This window comes from Macrotis lagotis, chromosome 1 (genome assembly GCF_037893015.1).
Source record: "Macrotis lagotis isolate mMagLag1 chromosome 1, bilby.v1.9.chrom.fasta, whole genome shotgun sequence".
In the NCBI taxonomy this organism is placed as follows: Eukaryota; Metazoa; Chordata; class Mammalia; order Peramelemorphia; family Peramelidae; genus Macrotis; species Macrotis lagotis.
Window position 1 is genome coordinate 815,393,991 of NC_133658.1, and position 26,778 is coordinate 815,420,768.

General features: G+C 35.2%; 1 long non-coding RNA gene across 2 annotated transcripts in view; it reads right to left on the minus strand.

Moving 5' to 3' along the window:
* LOC141488751 (uncharacterized) overlaps nt 1-26,778 on the minus strand; it is a 76,724-nt gene that overhangs the window by 28,265 nt on the left and 21,681 nt on the right. For both annotated transcript variants that reach the window (XR_012468779.1, XR_012468778.1), the window contains 2 exons: nt 13,432-13,536; nt 13,051-13,127 (listed from right to left, as the gene is read on the minus strand). This is a non-coding gene — a long non-coding RNA (uncharacterized LOC141488751). The remainder of the gene's footprint in view (nt 1-13,050; nt 13,128-13,431; nt 13,537-26,778) is intronic.

Consider the following 26,778-nt stretch of genomic DNA (forward strand, 5'->3'; position numbering starts at 1 on the left):
AGCATCAGTCATCAAAAATGTTTGGTATTGGCTAAGAAATAGAGTGGTAGACTAGTGGAATAGACTATGTGCATTAGCAGGAAATGATTATAGTAATCTGCTGTTTGTTAAACCCAAAGAGTCCAGCTATTGGGATAAAAAGTCTCTCTTTGAAAAAAAACTGCTGGGAAAACTGGAAGTTAGTATGGAAGAAACTTAGATTACACCAACTCCTCACACCCTTTACCAAGATAAGATACAAATGGTTACAGGATTTAGACATAAAAAACATTACTATACACAAATTAGAAGGTCAAGAACTAGTTTAACTGTCAGATCTATGGAAAGGGGAATAGTTTATGACCAAGGAAGAGATGGAGAACATTGCCAAAAACAAACTAGATGATTTCGATTACATTAAATTAAAAAGCTTTTGCACAGATAAAACCAATGTAACCAAGATCAAAAGAAATGTAGTAAATTGGGAAACAATCTTTACAATTAATGATTCTTAAAAAGGACTCATTTCTAAAATATATAGAGAGAACTGAGTCATATTTTTAACACAAAAAGCCATTCCCCAATTGACAAATGGTCAAAGGATATACAAAGGCAATTTACAGAAGAGGAGATCAAATCAATCCATAGCCATATGAAAAATTGCTCTATATCATTAGTTATTAGAGAAATGCAAATTAAAGCTTCTCTAAGGTACCACCTCAACCTCTCAGACTGGCCAATATGAACAGAAAGGATAATGATCATTGTTGGAAGGGCTGTGGGAAATCTGGGACACTATTACACTGTTGGTGGAGCTGTGAACTCATCCAACCTTTCTGGAGAGCTATTTGGAACTACACCCAAGGGGCAACAAAAATGTGCATACCCTTTGTCCCAGCAATACCACTACTGGGTCTATATCCTGAAGAGATGATGAAAAAGGGTAAAAAAATCACTTGTACAAAAATTCATAGCAGCCCGGTCTGTGGTGGCAAAGAATTGGAAACCAAATAAATGTCCTTCAATTGGGGAATGGCTTAGCAAACTATGGTATATGTATGTCATGGAACACTATTGTTCTATTAGAAACCAGGATGAATGGGATTTCAGGGAAGCCTGGAGAGATTTGCATGAACTGATGCTGAGTGAGATGAACAGAACCAGAAAAACACTGTGTACCCTAACAGCAACATGGGGTTGATGTTCAAACTTGATGGACTCGCTCATTTCATCAGAGCAAAATTCAGGGACAATTTTGGGCTGTCTGCAATGGAGAATACCATTCTGTATCCAGATAAAGAACCATGGAGTTCAAACAAAATTCAAGGAGTGTTCCCTTTAATTATAAAAAAATAGATAACTTATTGTCTGATCTTGTTATCTCTAAGACTATTTGTTTCTCCCTTAAGGATATGATTTCTCTCTCATCACACTCAATTTGGATCAATGTACAACATGGAAACAAAGTAAAGACTAACAGTTTGCTTTCCATGGGGGGGGGGAGGGAAGTAAGATTGGGGGAAAAATTGTAAAACTCAAAAACTCAAATAAAAACTTTAATTAAAAAAACTGCAATTTATCTCAAGACCATTTAAGATGAGGAATGGGAGAAGCTCTACAGCATCCTCCTCTTCTGAACTAAAATCAAGGGAGAACAGTAACAGATCATCTACATATTGAAGTATTGAACCATGGAGGAGGAAGAGAGAAAAGAGGTTATCATAAAAATTTTGACAAAAATATGAAGAACTTTCTCAAATCCTTGGAGTAAAACTATCCAAGTATGTTGCTATCCTTCCTATTTAAAAGCAAAAAGTTATTGACTCTTGAGATGGACAGGAAAAATAGCTACTGCAGAGATTAACCACAGAGAATAAAGTTGCAGAATGGAATGAGAGATAGTAAAATGTGGGGATTGAGTACTTTACGGTGTCCAGGCAAAACAATGGCATTAACTATAAATCATGTACAAGCCTCCAGGCCTTATTTCCAGCCTTCCTCACTAGGAAGAAGGATATGTTGCATGGAGAGGTGCACATGATAATCCCTTTAATATATAAATTTGGATCAAAGGCCTAGCCTCTTCAATAGCAGTGGGAGAAGAATGCATGGAGAGGAAGAAAGGAAATCATTTTGGACCTTCTTGGAGATAGTTCTAGCAATTTTTCAAATATCTATGGGTTCTTTGATTCAACTGAGGAGAGATCTTGACAAAGGCAAGGGATTTGCTCTTGGCAGGCTGAAGAAGCAAAGTTAGGCTGTCACAGGAGCTAAGGGAGAGGAGCAATGATCTACCTGACAAAAAGTGGTGGTAAACCTGAACAGACAAGACAAAATATGACCAAGAATGTGACAAGAAGATTTAGGAACTAGGAGGAAATTATTCTGAAAATTGTATCAGAAAAAGTTTTAAAAGCTCAGAAAGTCTTCTTAGATATCCCATATCTCTTATGTTTTCTAAACTTTCAGGAAAAGGGAAAGGTATTTTTATCAGGATCCAGAACCAATGAGATATCCCCAGTGTTCATTAGAGCCAAGATGGGGTAACCTTTAACATGGGCACTTCTCCTTCTTGGAAGATGGGACAGAGATGGATAACTGGGGACTGGATCCTGCAAATCTACCACAGAGCAACTCCTAATCTGTGGAGAAGGGAATTTTAATTTCTGGTTTTGGCTGTTTGATAAATCTTTGATAGAGGCTTTCAGGGAAAACAAATGATCTGGAACATAGATCTAGAACAGACAATCCACAAATCATTGGATTACCAGAAAACCTAGATCAAAAAAAGAACCTGGAAAACATCATGCATGATGTTATAAGGGAAAACAATCTAAATCTTCCAGAACAAAAAAAAAGTAATCACTGCAAAATCCATAGAACCCCTCCACAAAAAGACCACAGGTTCTAAACTCCAAGGTTTGTTATAGCCAAATTCAACATCTCTCAAATGAAGGAGAGAATATTGCAAGCAGCCAAAAGAAAACAATTCAAATATAAAGTAAACAGAATTAGACTCACAGGACCTATAAGTCTCAACATTAAAGGATTGGAATACCTGGGAAATCCATATATCATAAAGGCAAAGGACCTGAGATTACAGCCCAGGATTTATTACCTTGCAAAAAATCCTGCATATATTGTCAAGGAAAAAGACATTCAATGAAAGAGAGGACTTCCAGACTTTCCTACAAAAAGACCAGAACTGAACAGAAAACTCAATTGTCAAATACTTAAGTCAAGAGTTGCATAAAAAGGTAAATGAAGAAGGGAAAGAAAAAACAGATTAAAAAAATGTTGATTAAGACCATCAAATTGTAGACAATCCTAAAAGGGAAGACATAACATTTCTAATTCTTAGAACTTTATTTCTCTTAGAATAAAGAAAGGTCGAATATAATTGAAGAGAATGGACTTAAAGGATATGGATATAGTTGGGTCTTATCTCTCAATTGAAGAAGTCCACTACATTTCAGACAAAAAGCATGGATATTAACTTTAATTCTATTATGATTAGCACCTTATCTAATGTGAGTATCATAAATTGCCAGGTCCTGAGTCAGTGTCTTTGTAACTTATAATCATTTGCAAAGTTCTCAGATCAGATCTGTAGAGCCTCCTAGTACCTAAAGATCTTTAAGATTCTTGCAGTTAATGAGATAAGAGTTTCACTTAAATAGTGCTTCAATTAACAAGGGGTTAAGTACCCTGAGTGGGGAGTGGAACTAAGGATTGAGAGGAAATAACAAGGGGCTAAACTCCTTGGACAGGGTGGTGGAGGCAGGGTAAAGTGTCAGAGAAAATGGACCTGGGGTGAGCAGAACAAAAAGTTCAAGGGAAAGACTGTGTGCACTTGGAGGGTTATTGCAAAGGGGGTAAGGTAATAAATGATTATAATTATGATTTGATGTGATTTGATACAATGCTGATTAGCAAGCAATCAAGCAAACAATCTGTGATGATACCTTGATAACAATATAAGCTTATCATGAAATCAAATAACAAACTGTGAATGATGATACCTGAATTAATAATACTAGAGAAATAAAAAGACAAAGGGAAAAAAGCAAAACGATTTATAATTTTAGAGGGGAAAGAAGGGAGAAGGTGAGTGCTGAGTAAATTCTATTCAATAGATTTAGCCCAAAGAGGGAATAAGATACATTCACACTTGGGTTTAAAAATCTACGCTAATCCACAAGATAGGAAGAAATTGTGAAAGCAAAAGATGAGGGAAGAAAGGACTGATAAAATTTTTAAAAGAAAAATCAAAGGGGAAAGACTAATATTTTGGTGAGGAGGAATAAGAGAAAAGAACAGAGAAAAAATATAAATGGAGAAAGTTAGCACAGAGGGAACTATAGAATTAGCAAACTTAGCTGTAAATGTGAATGGGATGAATTGTCCCATGAAAGGGAAGTATGTAGCAGAATGGATTAAAAACCAGAATCCTACAATATTTTTTTTTACAAGAAACCCATTTGAAGCAGAGAGCTACACACAGGGTAAAGGTAAAAGGTTGGAGAAAAATATATTATGCCTCAGCTGAAGTTAAAAAAATTCAGGGATAGCAAACCTAATCTCAGATAAAGTATAAGTAGATATCGATCTCATTAAAAGGGATAAGGGGAAAAACTACATTTTCTTAAAAAGGCACCATTGTTACTGAAGCCATATCATATTAAAAATGTACACACCTAGTGGTATGGCTTCCAAATTCCTAGAGGAAAAGTTGACAAGGGGATACACACAGAAAAATTTTAATAATGGGAGACTTCAATCTCCCTCTCTCAGAACTAGATAAATCTAATTACAAAATAAACAAGAAGGAAGTTAAGGTGAATGAAAGTTTAGAAAACTAAAATGTGATAGACCTCTGGAGAAAACTTAATGGGGAGATAGAAAAGAAAATACCTTTTTCTCAGCAGTAGATGACACCTACACCAAAATTGATCATGTACTAGGGCACAGAACCCTTAGAATCAAATGCAGAAAGATAGAAATAATAAATACATACTTCTCAGACCATGATGAAATAAAAATGACATGTAATAAAGGTCATGGAAAGAGCAAACAAGAACTAATTGGAAATTAAATAACTTTATCTTAAATAAAAGGTGGATCAAATAGCAAATTATAGAAATAATCAATAATTATATACAATAAAATAATATTATTGAGAAATCATACCAAAATTTATGAGATGCAGCCAAGGTGGTTTTGAAGGGAAACTTCATATCTCCTAAATGCTCATATGAATAAAATAGAGAAAGAGGAGATCAATGAAGTTGGTGTGCAATTGAAAAAAGCTGGAAAAAGAACAAATTAAAGAACCCCAATTAAATGCCAAATTAGAAATTCTGAAAATCAAGGGAGAGAGTAATAAAACTGAAAGCAAGAAAACCATTGATCTCATAAATAAAACTAAGAGTTGTTTTTATGAAAAAGCCAATAAAGTAGACGAAACTTTGGTTAAACTGATTAAAAAAGACCAAACATTTTAAAAAATATAATATTAAAATTGTACACACAGAGAAAACAATAATGGTATACTTGAGCAATTATGTTCTAACCCTAAGTATATCTATAAACAAAATACATCGCTTTCACTTATCAAATTACAGGAATGACAGAACCTTAATGGTTGCTATTTTACTAGAAACTATAATAAAATTTATTTTGAATACCTATTTGAGTAAAACTTTACCAGACATTTTAACTGTGTACAGTGGGTGGCATCACTATCCTAAGATATTTTAGAGACCCAAGGAATCTTGATATGCATACATGGATGTATATAGGTATTCATATACATGTTGAAAATGAGTGTTTTCCATATAGTATATATTCAATCAAAACATTCCAACCTTTGAAAAGGAATAAGAAATAACTCCTGCCAAGCCCTTGTATTATCACCTTCATTTTTATTCTCCTGTTACTTTTTATCCTCCCAAAAAACAAGAAAAATTATTATTTTTCCCTGTAATTGAAATGCTTTTATACCTAAATAACTGTAACTAATGAGGGAATGTTTGATGATCAAGCTCCTGACAGATACAGAAAATTCAGAGCATTCTAGCATCATTTCATATATACTACCCCACATTTCTCATTTCTTTCACATTAGTTCATAAAGATCACATAAGACACTTAGGGATTTTCCTTTCTTTCGAGGTGACATCTTGATCACACATTTTCTTGTTCTTCAAATCCCTCTGGTTTTGGAAACACAAGGACTCATGCAGGTTTAGTAGTTCAAAGAGTCCTACATGTCAAGAGAAATTAACTGTTGACCTTCATAGTGGAATTGTCAGGGATGCTACCTGTTCAATACTTTCTAATAAAAGGAAATGAGGATATTATTTTTCTTTGGAGTCCCCTAATAGCTTTGAAACTTGAGAGGCTTCTCTTACTTATATAGTTTGACTATGAGAAGCAATTCAGAAAGGGAGGATGTCTTCAACTCAAGTGTTGAGGGAGTTCACCATCCTTTCCCACAATACTTCTGCTGGAGTAGAATCCATGCAGTCTGCTTCAATCCCAAAACTATTACCTGAAAGATTGAAGGATGCATTTTTAAAAGGAGAAGGATACTCAATATATGTTGTTTGTTTGTTTGTTTGTTTTTCAGGGAAATAGCGTTAAGTTACTTGCCCACATAGCTAGGTAATTTACTGTGCCACATAGCTACCCCATACACTCAATAAAATTTGATAAACATTTATATTAAGTATCAACCTCAAGCAAGTGCTCTGATAAGCACAGTAGATACAAGACATAAAAAAAGAACATTTCCGCTCAGAAAGATCTTCCATTGGGGCAGCTGGGTGGAACAGTGGATAGAGCACCAGCCCTGGTCTCAGGAGGACCTGAGTTCAAATACAACCTCACATGATTAAATAAATACCTAACTAGTCAACCTTGGGCAAGTCACTTAAGCCCATTGCCTTTCAAAACAACAAAAACAGCAGCAACAACAAAAAGACTCACAAAAGATATTACATTTTACTAGGTAGATATATGAATTCCTATTACATTGAACTAAAATGCAAATATGTGTTAAACCCATATAATGAACTCTCATTCCCCCCCTCATCAGGGTGGAAATCTGTGGCACAAATCATGAGGAAGTCACAGGAAGGCAAAGTTAATGTCAGAATCTTTACAAAAAATATCATTGCTATTGTTTACATCATCTACAATTCCCTAGTATCTTTTTCCTTCCCTTCCCAAAAAAGGCAATCTTTATAGCAATTTTAGGCTGTTAAATATTTAAGATTTTTCAAAAATTAAATAGGAAAAACCTGACATTCATTATATTCAATGTTTCCACACTCTCCTCTCTACCTTGCATGTAGTCCATGCAGGTCACTACTTTATTTGCATAATCCTACACCTGTTTCCAACAGCTTTTCTACTTTAGCAAGAGGAGCTCAACCAAAACCAAGATGACAGACACACCAGTTTCTTCATATTCTTTCTATGAAGATGGTGATGGTGAGAAAAAGAGAGATTTTATTTATCCAAGAATTTTGTACTTAAATTTGTATCCAAAATTCCACATAAATAAAACAGCTATATGAGTACTGAATTCAGAGAGGACTTGGTTCAGATTTTAGTTTTGCTAAATTCATAATACTGAACCTCTCTAAATTTCATTTTTTCTCATCTGTAAAATGAGGGGATAAAATTAGATGATCTCTAACATCTTAATTTCTCTATGTATGTATCTGTATGGATACATATGTAACCACAAAACATACACGCATATATATATATGTATATACATATATATATATATATATATATACATATATATATATATATATATATATATGGAGGGAGGGATGAAGGAAATGAAAAGAAGGAAAGAAAAAAAGAATAGAAGAAAAGAAAATGAAGGAAAAGAAAGAAAAGAATGAAAGGAAAGTTAGAAAAAGAGATATATACACAAAAATTTCTCTTGTGATGAACAAAGCTTGATCTCATTTCTTTCTATTCTAGGGATAATGGTAAAAATTCTATGGTGTGGGCAGCTAGTTGGCACAGCAAATAGAGCATCAGTCCTGGAGTCAAGAGGATCTTTGTTCAAATCCAGATTCAGACACTTAATAATTACGTAGTTGTCTATCCTTGGGCAGGTCATTTAACCCCATTACCCTGCAAAAAAAAAATCCCAATAAGACTAATCCCCCAATTTTAAATGACCAGTGGACCTGAACAGGCAATTCTTAGAGCAAGAAATCAAAACTACCAATTAGCTAGTTTTTAAAAAAAATTCTTTTATACTTGTGATTTTAAACTCAAATAGAGGCAGATCCCTGCAGCTCTATATTGACTTAGAAAAACCACACATTAACATGTTGTACTGGGTATTTATTTATATTGTTAAACTTTTTGCATTTACATTTTTAAACTGGCACAAGCTTCAATTTAGAGTTATATGGAGCCAAATGAGTTTGACACCTTCAATTTAAATCATTAGTAACTGGAAAATTGCAATAGAAAATATTCTGAGGTACCACATCATACCCAGATTGGCAAAGTTGATGAAAAGGAAAAATGATAAAAATCTAAAGGGCTATAGGAAAATGGGTACAATTAATACACCCTTGGTGGAAGGTAAACTTATTTGGTTATTCTGAAAAGCAATTTGGAATTATTTTTAAAAAGCTATTAAACTATGCATCCCCTTTGATCCCAATTATGGCACTTTTAGCAATATTCCCTAAAGAGATCACAGAAAGCAGAAAAGAGCCCATATGTACAAAATTTAAAGCACCTATTTTTGTGTTGGAAAAAAATGGCAATTAAGGGTCTGCTCATGAACTGAGGAAATTTTAAGATATATACATATATATATGTATACATATATACATATATATATATATATAGACAGATAGATAGAGAGTTATACAGAGAGAGAGGAAGAGAGAGAAAGAGGATGGAATGCCATTTTACCACAAGAAATAATGAAGGGTATAGTTTCAGACAAACTTGGGAAATTCATATAAACTGATGCAAAGTGTTATTAATAATAAGGACAATAATTTAAATAACAACAATAATATCAAAAAGAAAATAAAGAACTCCCCAAAACACAATGACCAATCCTATATTTTGAGGACTCATGAGAAAATAGATCATTCATCTCCTGCATGAGAAATGATTGACTCAAAGTATAGAATGATATACTCACACATACACATACACACACACACACACACACACACACACACACGCATTTATTTATAATTTGACATGACCAATCTGGGAATTTGGTTTGCATGACTATATATATTTGTAATGGAGATTTTATGTTTTTTGCTTTCTCAGTGGAACAGAGGGAGGTGGAGGGAAATAGATGAAATTTCATTTAGAATTGTTTTAAAAAATAAAAACTGAACATAAAATAAAAATGAATTTTGTTAAATCATGAACTCACTGGAGGTTCTGATTTATGTTAAATTATGAAATGTAAGAAGCCATACCACTTCAAAAGCCCAACCTGAGTTCTCCCAAAATTTATTTCTTAATCTGTAGTGGTCCCAGACTGTTAAATCTGCACAGGCTTCATTTAACTAATCTGGTCTAAAACAAACACAGATAAATGTATGGCTGAAGAAAGAACTGGTGTATTTTTCCTCCTAAAATCTTTGTATTTTGACCACTTTTCCCATCAGGCAGGAAGATGCTTCAAAGAAAAAGAATATGGTCAGGTCACATTTCATGAGCCCCTCACTGTATTGTACTCTTTCTATTCACAATACAGTTCTGTAACTCAATATAGACATAGAAGACTGGGGAGAGTTAGATAAGAGGAAATTATAACCTTTTTTAAAGAGAGAAAAATAATGTTAATTCTTCTATCCATCAAAGAAGAGGGAATCAATGATTTACAAAAATTAATCACTAAGCTTTTATTAAATGCTAACTAGACTCCAGGCAAGGTGCAAACAAATACAAACTTAGAGTGGCAGAATGACAGCTTTGAATGGGTTACATAACTGCCCCTATTCCCCACTCCATAGTTCCATTATATTTAACTTAAAATAATAGCAAAATGTATCAATTTTCCCTAAGTATATACACTGTCAGGGTTGATAGAATTGGAGTTCTATGAGGATGCTAAGGGGACAATGTTCACACATATGCCACAAGAAAGATCATCAGCAAAATTGGTAAAAAGTTCACTCTATTTCCATACAGTACTTAGTGAAAATAATTTGCAAAATTACCTTCTCTTTTGCAAACTTTAGTGTTGACCAGAGTCATGTTTGTACATACTGTGCTACTCCTGAAAAGTAAATTTGTTTAAACTATGGTTTAGGAGATTTAAGATCATCATGTAGAAAAATAGAGATAGCTCCCAAAAGCTGTACAATAAAAACCCCAAGAGAAAAGTAGCCTTGAAAATTATGTTACCATTTGACAAAAGAATTCAGATGTTTTCCCTGGAGGCAAGGTAGCACAATGCATTCTATCAACCAGCTATGTACTTCTTCAAGTTTTTTACCTACAACAGTCAAATGGGAGAAAGGTAATTCTCAAAAATATCTGCCTGTCTATACTTATTCTGATAATTCTGGTTCACAGGCAGAATATATATATTTAATTCAAAAGGTCTACAGTCCTCTATCTCAGAATTCACAACTTTAAGAATATATGAAAATATACTGTCAATGCCAAGAATAACTTAATAATTACTCATATTTTACAATTCTTCACTGAAGGGGTTGTTAAAGAATATTTAGCACAGACCTCTTGGGCAATCATCTCAAAGCCCTAAATGGTTCATGAATGGTTAGTAGGTGGAGTCAGGGATGTTACTAAGAATCACACAGTCTATTAACAGTTCATAAACATCAACTTAAATGGGGGTACTCTAAATGTAATTTGTCCAATGATTCAGGGTATCCCAGGGAATAATGGTCACTCTTAAATTCAAAGCAGATCTAGAGGGAAGGATGAAGAGACTTAAGTTAATATGATATGATATGAGAATTTCTAGAGAAAAATAAGAATTTACTCTGCATAAGAGAAGACTTGAAGAGGGATAGGAAGTCCTCTTCAAATACATGTAGGCCTGTATCAACCTCATCATCAATGTGTACAACTTCACAGGTTAGTTTCCAGGGATGAACACATTGATGATGAAGTTGTGACACACGTTAAGCAGAGTTATCTCTGTGTTTGGGAGGTTCTGAAGGAACATATCAAACAACAGAAGTATTAGACAAACTACCAAACTGAAGTCTACAGAGCTGCAGTGTTGATCTCCTTGATGCATGAAACCTAAATTCAAGAAACTGAGTTTATTTGAATTGTCTTATGAAGAGTCTGAAGATCACCTGGGAGGATAAGAACCTGGATACTGATGTCCTTTCTTGAGCTAAACTAGCAAGCAATCAAAATGCAGAGAGTGTAACTCAGAGAGATTGGCCACCTTGTTCAAATGCCAAATGTATGCTTGTCACAAAGACTATTTTATGGAGAACTCACACAGGTAAAATGCTCACACAGAAGTCAGAAAAACTGATTAAAGCAGCTCTGACGATCTCAATTAAGAACTGTGGCTGTGACTGTGCGGCATGGGAGGCCCTCATCAGAGAATTTCCTGTCCTCTATGAGCAAAGTAAAACTGAAATGGCTTAAAAGAAAAAAGGGACATGCAAATTCAGATAACCCATCCCAAATGATCACAAGGACTATTTATAACCAACCTGTAGAAGAGCATTATGAGATCACATTGGTCTGATCAACCACGCTTGGACAAACGGTAACTTCAAATCAAAGTAGGGTTCTATTTTTTAGACCCAGAGAGCAGCATGAGGATAAGAAAATTTAAGATGACAAGAATGACCAAGTTGCCTTTGTAAGGGGTAGAAAAGAGGGAAGTCATTTCACTGTTATTTCACTAGAAATAACTGAGAAGCCACTTCCTGTGCAAGACTATTGATTGAAACCAGAATTTTTTTTTCAGGTAGCTATAGGTTGGATGAAATCATTTCTAAGGTTCAGTTTAAGAGAATCTGTGCTTGCTGTGATTCTAGAGAACATCTCAGATATAACAATTAGGATCTAAACAAAAGTGAATTTTTAGATAATGCTTCAAATTGGAACAAAGTGAAATTGAATTGGCATAAATGTGAGGAAAGCTGTAAGTATGACCAACTGACCTATGTAACTGTCGAGGGACCTTAGAGATTATCTAGTTCAAACCTGTCATTTTAGTCAAACTCCCTTCCCTAGAATCTTACTAAAAGGATCAAGCATTTCCATTCATTCGGACTCCAATGCTTTAATATATATAGCAGGTGCTTAAATGTGAATAAGAAACTCATATTATTTCTTCTTTTGGTCACAAAGAAAAGAGAACATACTCTTTTTGTTTTCTGTTTTATAAATGACCTTTGATAACAGGTTCACATCCAAGAAATAAAACATCCCCAATATGCTCTAAGGATGAAGTAGAAATGTTCATTGCATATAATGACAGTATCATTACATCAAAGCTAAGTGTAGCATTATCCTCAACAATGAATTAGATTCCTGTGTTGTGGCTCTAACTTTGGAAGATGATATTAGAAGTCTCCATTGGCTACACCCAAAACAGTAGAAATTTGGCAGGGGTGAGCCCCCAACTAAGAGAACCATGATGGACAAAATTATTTCCTTGACTAAGCACATCTCAGCAATTCAGTGAAAGGACAATTCTAAAGCCTTATGATGGAAAATACCCTCTACAATCAGAAAAGAACTATGAAGTATGAATGTTAGATCAAAGCACATTATTTTCACATTTTAAAATGTTTTCATTTTTTCCCATCTGATGGGTTTGTTCCCTTTAATTCTGTTTCTTCTTTCACAACATGGCTAGTACTATCACAATGCATTCTCATGCTGCCTGACTATGCATATATAACCTATATCAGATAACTAGCTGTCATGGTTACAAAGGAGAGAAGACAGTGTAGTAGATAAATGTGGAACTCAAAAACTTACACAAAGAATGTTGAAAACTAACTTTGTATGTAATTGGAAAAATAAAGTAGCATTCAGCAAAAATACCTGATAGGCTCTGGGACATACTGGAGGGTTAATCTCATTTCACCTCTTTTTTCTTCTCCAATACCAATTGGTGTTTGCTGGAAATTAATAAACATTTGTGGCAATGAAGCAAAGCATGTCTGTATTTCTCCTGAGATGAAAAATAAACTATAGTGTCTTCTCAAGTTGCTGCAAGGTTACAGGTTCAAACACTTCCCACACAGGATCTGAACAAGGGGAATTATGTGCTTGGGTAACTCTAAAATTAAAATTTCACATATACAGGAAAGAATCTCCTTTACCCATATAATATTTGGGAAAAGCATAATTAATATCTCTAGAACTAAATCCTTAAGGCTTATGGACCCAGAGTGACAACCCACAATCCCTCATTTTTCTTACCATTTTGACAGGGAAGACTTTTGCTGCTCAAAGTTCTATAATATGAAGGCGATTCATCCCTATTCATAAATACTCAGTACACAAAGTTCTTGTCACGCATGGTTTCTATAAGGCAGGAAAAGAGCACAGGAAAAGGACATTGTGGACTTCTCAAAATTAAACTCAACTCAATTTGTCCTAATGGAAGACTTGCAGTAAAAAGAATAACTTAGAATTAGAAAATGCTTTTAAAATAATTGGAGCTATTTTATTTTAAAAGACAAATGAAGTTTCATCATTTTCAAATTCTGTTAATGAAACTGTATGTACAGAATACTCTATCCACCCACATCATTCCTTTGTACTGTCTTACAGAATGCCCTCTTAAACCCTTATACCCTTAAACTCTCTGCATTTGTTGAAGATTTACTTCAAGTATATATTCTACTAAGGAAGCTGTTCCTGATCTGCCCAGATACTAATGACATTCACCTCTAAAGTCACTTTCCATTTATTATGGTATTTTTCTTTCATATTCAGATTTATATATGCTATTACATCTCATAGAACAGGTTTGTGAAATCTTTCACGTGCCAAATTCTATTTGCATATTTAAAACAGTCCACTGTTCTATTTGGTCAAACATTTAATGAATTCATCACTAAAAAGTTCCCGAATTATATTTTGAGTCCTGCTTTTGGTTGCCATGGCAGTACCAGTTTTACCAGTCTTATACAGCCTGTGACCAGATGTTTCCTGACCCTGTCTTAGAATAAAGGCTTCTTTGGGTTCAGGAATTGTTTTTCTTTTTCTTCTTTTCCCTGGGGTTTGCATAATTCATGTTTCTAATATGATAGCTCATATATCTTTAAAACTATATCCTCATAAAACTGTGTACAGTAGGTTGCAAATGATACAATCCCTCTTTTACAGTTGAGAGAACCGAGACTTAAAGTGGTAAATGATTTGCCATAGGACACAAAGAAAGTAAATAAGTAAATAGCTGAAGCTAGTATGCTGAACTCCCAGTCCAGGTTCTTTAATTTCTAAATACCATTTTCATTCAATATCTTGCTGCCTCTCCAAATTTCATAAAGGTCCCTCCTGAATTTCTGTGGAAAAGATCTGATTCATTACATGTTGACCAATTCCCCAGGGTGAGCCCATATAACAGTCAGTAAATTAACGTGCATTAAGGCACAGAGGAAGGCAGGTCCTGGGTGGGTAGAGGAAAGAGGCCTTCAGGAAACCAGGGTCAGTTCACTGGAATTCTTCAATAACGTATTTGATAGCAGCATCCAAAGTTTTGAAAGTCTACTTAAGAAATCTAAAACCATGTTCACCATGTTGACTCACACCAATTTAGATTAAGAAAAACCCTGGGAACTGCTGGTGAAGACAGCAGAGAGAAGACAGGTACTGTGCTATGTGCTCCTGGCTCCCCCTCAAAAATAACATGAAAGAAACCCCTCTAACAGAAATTCAATTGACAAAACCCAGAGAAGGGAACCTAGGAGAATACCTACCAACAAGATTTGTCTCAGGGGTCCCTGGTTGTACCAGGAGTGGAGACCAGAGGGTCAGAGCAGGGTCAGCAGCTGGGGGGAACCAGAGGACCATCCTTAGCCATAGAGGCAGGTCTGAAGACAGGTCTGAGTGACAGGTCTGAGGACAACTGTAGTCATGGAATCTTTAGCCAGGGGTTGAAAAATTCTGATGAGTCCCAGTTAACGGAAGGGTGAATTCCAGCACGGAAAGTTTCATAGCAAATCTGGAAAATGACCAGCTGGGCAAGGGACCTGAAGTCCATCCTTTTTGCAGATCCCTCTTTCCAGAACAAATAGTAAATGCCCCTCCCCCCTCAGACTCAGGTGTGGGCAACAGAGATCACTCAGCTAAAAGGGAGATTAACTCCCTCTTCCAGGAGCTAGTCCATTGTTCAGAGTCAATTCTGACACTGCTGCTGAGGACCTCCAGAGAAATCAACCATCATTTTCTACTGGCCAGCCCTTGGAATTACTAAGCCAAGTGAACAATGCCTCAACAGTTTTCAAAAGCAAATCTCTGAGAGCCAGCCTCTCCCCCCCCAACACAAGATCCTAGAAAGATGAAGAAATGACAGCAAAAGGGGAACCCATGGAGAAATACTTAGAAGTGACAGATTCTATCCCAGAGAGATCTAGCACTTCTGAGGAGAATATGAATTGCTCTCCAGCCCAGAAAGACTTCCTTGAAGAAATCAGGAAGGAGTTTAAAAATCAATTGGAACAACTGGGAAAAGAAATTCAAGAGAAAATCAACATGTTACAATAGAAAATTAACATCGCACAACAAGAAAACAAATCCTTGGAAAATACAAGTGAACAAATATAAAATAAGAATAATTCTCTCAGATCCTCAAGTAGGCAAAAGCAAAAAGAAAATAATTTTCTTAAAACTATACTTGGTAATAAGGAAAACTCTTTCAAAAATAGAACTGACCAATTGGGAAAAGGAGCTGCAAAAGGTAAATGAAGAAAATTATTCTCTATTGACTTCATGATCAACAAGATTCTGTTAAACAAAACCAAAGGATAGAAAAAATAGAAGTGTAAAATACCTGATCAACAAAATCACTGACCTAGAGATTAGACTGAGAAGGGACAACGTGAGAATTAAAGGACTTCCTGAAAATCCTGAGAGAAAATAAGCCTGGACTTCATATTTAGTGATGAAAAATTGCCCTGATATCATGGAATCAGAGGGAAAAATAGTTATTGAAAGAATACATTGATCCCCACTGGAAAGAGATCCTAAAATGAAAACACCAAGGAATGTTGTGGCCAAATACCAGAACTATCAGATAAAAGAGAAAATTCTGGAAGCAGCCAGAAAGAAACAATTTAAATATCAAGGAGCCACAGTAAAGATTACACAGGACCTGACTATATCAACATTGAAAGATCAAAGGGCTTGGAATGGGCTTGAAAAGCAAGAGAGCTTGGAATGCAGCCAAGAATCCAAAATCCTGCAAAGCTAAGCCTTCTTTTCCAGGGGAAATGAAGGACATTTAAAGAAATAAGAGACTTCCAACATTTCCTGATGAAAATACCAGAGCTAAATAGAAAATTTGGACATCAAACAGGAGGTTCAAGAGACACGTGAAAAGGTTAAATAAAGGGGAATAAAGAAAAGATGATATCTAATAAGATGAAAATGATTAGATACCCACCTGGGGAAAAGACTCCAATAACTCTCAAGAACTGTAACTCTATTAGAGAGAGAATATATTTAGCCAGAAGTAATGGACACTCATGACTCAGATAGAATGATTTAAAAACAACACCTCCTGTAAAAGGGGGACAGTAAAGAGATGGGAGGATGGAGGAGATTTAATGGGGTAAATTTCATTATATTAAGAGGCACAAAAGACCTACTATAATAGTGGGGAAGAAGGGAGAAGATGAGAAACACCTGAATCTTCCCCTCAGACTTGGCTTAAAGTTAACTCTCACACACACACACACACACACACACACACACAGTTAATAAACTTATCTTAAGATTTCTAGCCAAGATGGCAGAGAGAAGACAGACACAGTTCTAAAGTCTCCTCATCTTCCCTCATAGATAATATGAAACAAATCTCTTAACAGAAATTTGATAGACAAAACCCAGAAAGAAAAGCAAGGAGAAGAACATCTACCTCAGGATTTGCCTTTTGAGATTGTGCATGAGTCCAGGTGCAGAGGGCAGACTCTGCCAGGAGTACAGGATGATTGGTGAGAGCTTGGGAGCTTGGCTTAGCCAGGGATTTGCCTGATTAGTGGTGGGGCTACAGCTGGAGCCTAAGGGCCTGTGAACTGGAATGCCTTGATCAGCAGCAGGCCTAGAGCCTAGTCGACCACAGGGGCTTAGGTCAACTAGAGAACAGAAGCATTGGTGGTGGCACTGACCATCTGGAGCTCACCAGCAGGGCTGGAGGGAGAGTTCTGGTGCAGGACAGCTGCAGACATAGATCCCTGGGCTCCTCTGGTCAGGAGGAACCCAAAGGGCACACCTCCAATTCAGCTGAAGCCTCTTCCCAGAACAGTTACAGACTACTTCTGCCCCTGGCTCAGGTGTGTGAGCAGCAGAACCACATTGGCTGACAATAGGAGAGTGATCCCCTCACCCCAGGATATAGCCTGCCACTAATCAAAGACAAAGGTATTTAACAGCTTTAACCATTCACCACAGGCCAAGGAAGAGGGCTTCACTCAAGGCCACAGACACTCCAGAGAAAGCAACCAGCACCCCCTACTGGTCAGCTGGAGAAATTCCACTCAGTGAGTAAAGCTTCTAGAGATCCCAACACCAAACCAGCCCCTCCCCAAAACAAGGTCTTGATAGAAGGAAGGAAGACCATAAGAAAGGGAAAAATTCCTTGAAGGTAAATACCCTAAGAGAGACCTAGAAACTCGGAAGAGAATAAGATCTGGCCTCCAGCACAGAAAGAATTCCTTGAAGAAATCAGGAAAGGGTTAAAAAATCAATTGGAAAATTTGAGAGAGATAATTAACACCTTCCAACAAGAAAACAAATCACTGGAAAATACAAGTGGACGAATGCAAAAAGAAAATAATTCTCTCAAAACCTCAAGTGATCAAATGGAAAATACTTTCAAAAATAAAACTGACCAATTGGAAAAGGAGTTGCAAAGGGTAAATGAAGAAATTTCTTCACTATAAAAGAAGAAAGGAGTCTGTTGAAACTAATGACTTCATGAGATAGCAAAAGTCTTTTAAACAAAACCAAAACATTGAAAAAATAAAAGAAAATGTAAAATACCTCATCAGCAAAACCACTGACCTTGAGAATAGATTGAAAAGGGACAACCTGAGAATTTCTTCCTGAATAAATTAAAAAGGGAAAAAAAGCCTGGACTTAATGTTACAGGACTTAGTTATGGGAAACTGCCCTGATATCATGGAACCTGAAGGCAAAAATAGTTTTTGAAAGAATACATTGATCCCCGCTGGAAAGATCCTAAAATGAAAACACCAAGGCATGTTGTGGCCAAATTCCAGAACTATCAGATAAAAGAGAAAAGCCTGCAAGCAGCCAGAAAGAAACAATTCAAATACTAAGGAGCCACGGTAAGGATTACACAGGACCTAGCTGCATCAACATTAAGGGATTGAAGGGCCTGGAACGACATATCCCAAAGAGCAAGGGAGCTTGGAATGCAGCCAAGAATGTATCCAGCAAAGTTGGGCCTTCTCTTTAGGGGAAAAGAGGACCATTTAACTGAATGGAAGAATTTAAAAATTTCCTTATGAAAAGACCAGAGCTAAATAGAAAATTTGGAGATCAAACAGGAGGTTAAAGATACACGTGAAAAGGTTAAAAAAGGGGGGGGGGGGTAAAGAAAAAAACTGTTATCCAATAAGATGAAACTGGCTAAATACCGGATTGGAAAAAGATTCTAATAACTCTTGAAAACTGTAGCTCTGATAGAGAGAATATACATAGCCAGAAATGATGGACATTCATGACGTATCGATGAGCCTGCTATCCAATGGGATGAAATGGGCTATAGCTCTACTTGGGAGAAAGACTCTAATAACTCTCAAGAATTGTAACTCTATTAGGGAGACTATACTTAATAGAAGTGATGAATACTCAAGATTTTCTATAACTCAGAATGATTTAAAAACACTTCCTCCTTAAAGGGGGGGGAGGATACAGGAGGATGAAAGAGATTAATGGGACAAATCTCATTACATTAAGAAGTAAAAAAGACCTATTGTAATAGAGGGGAAGAAGGGAGAAGATGAGGAAAAGTCTGAATCTTCCTTTCATCAGACTTGGCTTAAAGTTAACTTACACACACAATCAACTTTACAAAAAAAATCTGACCTTTAAGTATTAAAAGGGTAAAAGGGTAGGGGGGTTAGAGACAAGGAGGGGAATAAAAAGTGGAACTAACAAAAGGAAGGGAAGGAAAAAGGGGGAAAAGGGAAAGGGGAAAGAAAGAGGAGGGCAAACACACTGAAGGTGATGGTATTCCAAAATAAAATACTGGGGAATGAGGATGAAGGGGGGGAAAGGGAAAAATACAAACAGGATAATATGGATGGCAATAAAGAGTTAGTAATTATAACTTTGAATGTGAATGGGATGAACTCTCCCTTAGAATGTAAGCAAATAGCAGAGTGAATTAAAAACCAGAATCCTACAATATTGCTGCTTACAAGAAACACATTTGAAGCAGAGAGACAGAGGAAAGGTAAAAGGTTGCAGCAAAATTTATTTTGCTTCAGCTGAAGTTAAAAAAGCAAGGGAAGCAATTTTTATCTCAGGCAAAGCAGCTGCAAAAATAGAAGAGTGTTAAAAGAGATAAGGAAGGAAATTATATCCTCCTAAAAGGTACCATAGACATTAAAGTGATTTTAATACTGAATATGTATGTACCCAATGTGATAGCATCCAAATTCTTAGAGGAGAAGCTGAAAGAACTACAGGAAGACATAGCAAAATTCTACTAGTGGGAGACCTCAACCTCCCCCTCTTAGATTTAAATAAATTGAATCATACAATAAACAAGACGGAAGTTAAGGAGGTAAATAGATTGTTAGAAAAACTAGATATGATGTACTTATGGAGGGAATTGAATGGGGATAGAAAGGAAAATACCTTTTTTCCTGCAGTGTATGGCACATACACAAAAATTATGTACTAGGTCATTAAAAAGCTAATAATCAATTACAGAAAGACAGAAGTAATAAATAAATCTTACTTAGATCATAATGCAATAAAAATCATATGATATTGCACCAGGGAGATATAGAACCAAAACTAATTGGAAACTGAATAACTTCATTTTAAAAAATGAGTAGATCCGGTCAGCTGGGGGATGCAGTGGATGCACCTGCCCTGGAGTCAGAAGATCCTGAGTTCAAATCCGGCCTCAGGCACTTAATAATTACATAGCTGTGTGGCCTTGGGCAATACACTTAAGCCCATTGAATTGCAAAAACCAAAAAAATAAAAAATAAAAAGATTGGATTAATCAGCAAATTATAGAAATAATTAATTATGTAATCCTAGATAAAGACAATAATGAAACAACATACCAAAACCTATGGGATTCACTCAAAGTGACTGTCAGGGAATATATTATATCTTTAAATGCTTACATGAATAAAAAAGAAATCAATGAATTAAATATGTAACTAAAATAATTGAAGAAAGAACAAATTAAAAACCTTGAATTAAATACCAAATTAGAAATTCTAAAAATTATAAGAGAAATTAATAAAACAGAAAGCAAAAAAAAACTATTAAATTAATAAATAAAACCAAGAGCTGGTTTTATGAAAAAAATAATAAAATTGATAAACCTCTGATCAACTTGATTAAAAAAAAGAATAAAACCAAATTGCTAGTTTCATAAATAAAAAAGGAACTCACCACCAGAGAGGAAGAAATGAAATTAATGATTCAGAATTATTTTGACCAACTCAGTGCCAATGAATTTGACAATCTAAGTGAAATGGATGAATATTTTTTTTAAAAAATGTAAGTTTCCCAGGTTAAATGAAGAGGAGATTAAATACCTAAACAATCTTATCTCAGGAAAAGAAATTCAACAAGACATCATTGAACTCCCTAAGGAAAAAACCTCCAGGGCCTGATGGATTCACACATGAATTCTACCAAATATTTAAGGAACAATTGGTTCCAATTCTTTAGAAACTCTTTGGAAAAAAGGGGAAGACAGAACTCTGCCTAACTCTTTCTATGATACCAATGTGATGTTGATATCTAAACCAGGAAGAGTTAAAACAAAGAACATTATAGACCTATCTGTCTGATGAATATAGATGCAAAAATCTTAAATAAAATCTTAGCAAAATGATTACAAGTTATCAACAGGATAATACATTATAACCAAGTAGGATTTATCTCAGGAATGCAGGGTTGGTTCAAAATTAGGAAAACTGTTAGCATAATTAATTACATGAAGAACAAACCTATCAGAAAATATATGACTATATCAATAGTTGCTGAAAAAGTTTTTGACAAAATATGGCACCCATTCCTACTAAAATCACTAGACAGTGTAGGAATCAAAGAATTGTTCCTTAGAATATTAAGCAGTATCTATCTAAAACCATCAATAAGCAACAGGGATAGACTAGAGGCATTCTCAAAATTATCAGGGATGCAACAAGGATGCCCATTATCACCACAACTAATCAATATTGTATTATCTTCGGCAATAAGAGAAGAAAAAGAAATTGAAGGAATTAGAATTGGGAAGGAAAAGACAAAACTCTCACTCTTTGCTGATGACATGATGGCATACCAAGAGAATCCCAAAAAAATCATCTTAACAAACTACTAAGAAACAATTAGCAACTTTAGCAAAGTCATAGGATACAAAATAAATCCTCATAAATCCTCAACATTTCCATATATAACTATCAAGATATAGCAGAAAGAGCAAGAAAGAAAAATCCCATTCAAAGTAACCTCAGGGAACAGAAAATACCTGGGAGTCTCTACCTGACAGGGCAGACTAATACCTGGGAGTCTCTACCTGCCAGGGCAGACTCAAAAACTTTTTGAAAACAATTACAAAACACTTCTCAAACAAATAAAATCAGATTTAAATAGCTGGGCAAACATCAATTGCTCATGGATAGGTCAAGCTAATAAAATAAAAATGACAATTCTACCAAAACTAAACTAATTGTTTAGTGCCCTACCAATCAAAATTCCAAAAAGTTACTTTAATGAATTAGAAAAAAATTTAAGTAAATTCATATGGAGAAAAAAAGTCGAGAATTACCAGGGATTCAATGAAAAAAAAAAGTGCAAAAGAAGGTGATTTAGCCTTACTAGATCTAAAAGTATATTATAAAGCATCAGTAATCAAAATTGTCTGGTATTGGCTAAGAAATACGAGTAGCTGATCAGTGGAACAGACTAAGTGCAATAGCAGGAAATGATTTTAGTAATCTGCTGTTTGATAAACTCAAAAGAGTCCATTTATTGGGATAAAAACTCTCTTCAATAAAAACTGTCGAGTAAATTGGAAGTTAGTATGGCAGAAACTTGTATTAGACCAACTCCTCACACCCTATAGCAAGATAAGATACAAATGGATACAGGATTTAGACAGAAAGAAAAATAGAAGATCAAGTAGTGGTATATCTATCAGATCTATGGAAAGAGAATCAGGTTATGACAAATGGAGAAATGGAGAACATTAAAAATAAAACTAAATAATTTTGATTATATTAAATTAAAAATCTTTTGCACAGATAAAACCACTGTAACCAATAACAAAAGAAATGTAGTAAATTGTGAAACAATTTTTACTACTAGTATTTCTGACAAAGGACTCATTTTGAAAATATACAGAGAACTGAGTCAAATTTTCAAAAAACAAGTAATTCCCCAGTTGACAAATGGTCAAAGGATATGCAAAGGTAATCCATAGTCATATGAAAAAATTGCTCTCAATCATTACTTTTTAGAGAAATGCAAATTAAAGTTCTCTAAGGTACCACCTCACACCTCTCAGACTGGCCAATATGACCAGAAGGAACAATCATCAATGTTGTAAAGAATGCAGGAAATCTGGGACACTATTACATTGTTCATGGAGCTGTGAATTCATCTAAACTTTCTGGGAGTGCAATTTAGAATTATGCCCAAAAGGCAACAAAAATGTGCATACACATCCAGCAATAACACTACTGAGTCCATACCCTGAAGAGATTATGAAAAAGGGTAAAAATATCACTTGTACAAAAATATTCAAAGCAGTCCTGTTTATGGTGGCAAAGAATTGGAAATTACGTGAATGTCCTTCAATTAGGGAATGGCTTAACAAACTGTATGTATGTATGTTATGGAACACTATTGTTCTGTTATGTATGTATGTATGTATGTATGTATGTATGTATGTTATGGAACACTATTGTTCTATTAGAAACCAGGAGGGATGGGAATTCAGGGAAGCATGGAAGGATTTGCATGTACTGATGCTGAATGAGATGAACTGAATCAGAAAAACATTGTACATCCTTATCACCAACATGGGGGTGATGATCAACCTTGCAACAACCAGGGACAATTTTGGGATATCTGCAATACAGAATACCATCTATATCCAGAGAAAGAAGTGTGGAGTTTGAATAAAGACCAAGGACTATTACCTTAAATTTAGGGGGGGAAGTTATTATGTAATTTTGCTATTTCTTATATACTTTATTTTTCTTCCTTAAGGATATGATTTCTCATCACATTCAACTTATATGAATGTATACCATGGAAACAACATAGAGACTAACAGACTGCCTTCTGTTGGGGGAGTAGGGAAGCAAGAACAAGAGGAAAATTTTAAATTTTTTAAATAAAAAAATATTTAGACAAAATCTTTCTTCAAAAAGAATAAAAGAAAGACCTTGAAAGATCATCTAGTACAACTACTAACTTTTATGACAAAGAAAACTGAAACTCATGGAAGGTGACTTTTCCTAAGACCATTTAAGCAATAAATAAGCATGTCAAAATTTGAACCCAGGTCCTCTTACTGAAATCTCACTCTTTCCACTACTCCATATGGTCTTCAAGATACCCCCTTTTACCATCAAAAGCAAAAGAGGAAATAATTCAATTTTAGACAGTAAATACTGAAAATAGCAGCTGGTTGATTATTAATCAAACTTTACTGCAGTATTGTACAGTTAAATGGCACACAGAATTGATAGCTGTGTGACCCTGCAGAAGTCACTCAACACTCACTGTTTGTCAGTTTTCTCATCTGTAAAATGACCCAGGGAAGGAAATGGCAAACCAGTCAATAGTCTTTGCCAAGAAAACCCCAAAAGTATTAGGAAGAATCTGAAACATCTAAACATCACTACCAGTGTAGTATCGTTTGGTGCTACCAAACTTGAACACTGTAAATAACTCACAACTTACCCTGTGGTTCAAAAGGTACCATTTTCCATTATTTATTCTCTTGGTTGTTCCAGTACCACATTTCTAGGTCAAGATCTGCTTCCCCAAGGAAATTGTTGTGTTTGAACATATCCTGATGCCAAACTGAGAGGTGCAGTTTTTGAATCTTCAAATTCAGCTTGTCAATTTTATACTGAGGCAAAAAAATGGTAATAAGAATGTGCAACACTTAAGTCTTTTATTTCTATTATCCTTTGAGAGACAAAAAGTTAAAAGATAGTAGGGATGCAGGAAAAAGTCCTCAAAATAGAAAAGATTCTTTGTTCTTATGCAGTAAATCAAGCCTTGCTAGTGTTCCAGAGTTAGGATAAATAAAATGCTGTTTTCCCTATAGCTGAAATCTGTTCTCCAAAGACAAATCCCTTTTTTCACTCTTTTTATAATTTTTTTTATTTAAGGCAAAGGGATTAAGTGACTTGCCCAAGGACACACAGCTAGGCAATTATTAAGTGTCTGAATTCAGATTTGAACTCAGGCACTCCTGACTTCAGGACTGATGCTTTATCTACTGTGCCACCTAGCTGCCCCTCCTTTTTCATTCCTGATAGAGGAAACTATGCTGTGTACACAGACAGATTGAGATAAATTACTTTTTCTATAAGATTAATAGACAATTATGAGATTAGGATTAAGAATTTTTTCTATTTCCTCATTCAAGGACCAACACCTGTTAGTCTTCCATTCTCTACAGGACAACTCTGATAGATGAGATTGTCCAAATCCTTCTGGGAATATATTCCTTCAAATTGGGTTTAACACCACCAACTGGAAGACCTTACTTCTGCTTAGCATATGTATACACACACACACTCACACACACAAGTACATACATATATTTAAACACATATATACCCACATACAGACAAATTTATCTGTGTGTATTTACATTTGTATATGTGTATCTATTTTTGCCTCAGTTAAAAACAAGGGTTATTAGCACAATTCTAAGGATCACTTGTCTTCAGGTCCCAGGCAATTAATCCATTTGATAACCCAACCATTTTCATTTTGCACATAATATGAACTTTTTTCTCAAACTACAAAATAAGGCTTTTCTACTGCCCAGGGTCTTATTTTACCTTCAAAAGAAATAGCTAATTTATGTAGTTTATATATAGATTAGATATAGATAGATATAGACATAGACATAGACATAGATATAGAGAGATAGAGACAGAGATAGAGATAGACAGAGATAGACAGAGATAGACAGATAGACCAAGATAGACCGAGATAGATATAGAGATAGAGATAGAGATAGAGATAGAGATAGAGATAGATTAGATAGATATAGATATGATATGGATATAGATAGATATAGATATATAGATATAGATATATGGATATAGGTATAAATATAGATATAGATATATAAATGTAGATGTAGATGTAGATGTATATGTAGATGATATAGATGTAGATGTAGATATGTAGATATAGAGATAGAAATAGATATTAGAGATAGAGATAGAGATATACAAGGTAACGCAATGTCAACACATTTTTTAATCTTTAATGGCTTAAAGATTACGGCATTTATTAGTTTAACCATAAAAGTTTAAAACTAAACTAAGATTTCTGGGAACACCTTGTATTTTCTCATTTGATTTTCCCTTTTTTACAGATGAGAAACCTCGGGCTGAGTGACTCACCATGGTCATGTGGCTAATGAGTGTCTGGGATGAATTCAAGCTTGGGTCTTTCTAAATTTAGGCTTTTTTAGAGCCATCAAATGAGTTCTTAATTATCTCTGGAAGGGGTTCTAGGAAAGTTGTGATATGAAAAATACCGCAGTTACTTATACTTGAATTCGGAAGTCAGGTGAATATTTTCTTCTTCTAATAGATTTTATTACTAATTCAATCATTTCCTCAGGCTATTGAGACTAGTTCATTGACTCAGGGTAGGAGGAGAAGTCATGGAGTCATGTTTAGAGATGCCAGAAAAAGTCAGTTGGTCTGGGAAATAATATTTTACACAAGGTAAATGATTTACACATAGTTGTCCTTCATTCTCGAACAGGACCAGGACACCAGGGAGGTGATGCCAAGACAAGCACATGAATGGGATTTGAGTGGGGGGATGCTGTGCAAGATCACCAGTCTCACTTTCTCCTTCAGAGACATCTGGGTCCAGTGGCCAGATATGAATCAGCATGACTGGAGATGATCCTTAAGAAGAGGCAATCAGGGTTAGGTGACTTGCCCAAAGTCACAGAGCTACCAAATATCAACTTTCTGATGACAGATTTGAACTCCAATCCTCCAGACTCCAAGGCCAATCCCCTATCCACTGTGCCATCAGGCTGCCCCAATGATGTACACATGGATACTTAGAGAATTGTCTCCTTCTTGGAAGATAATGTTT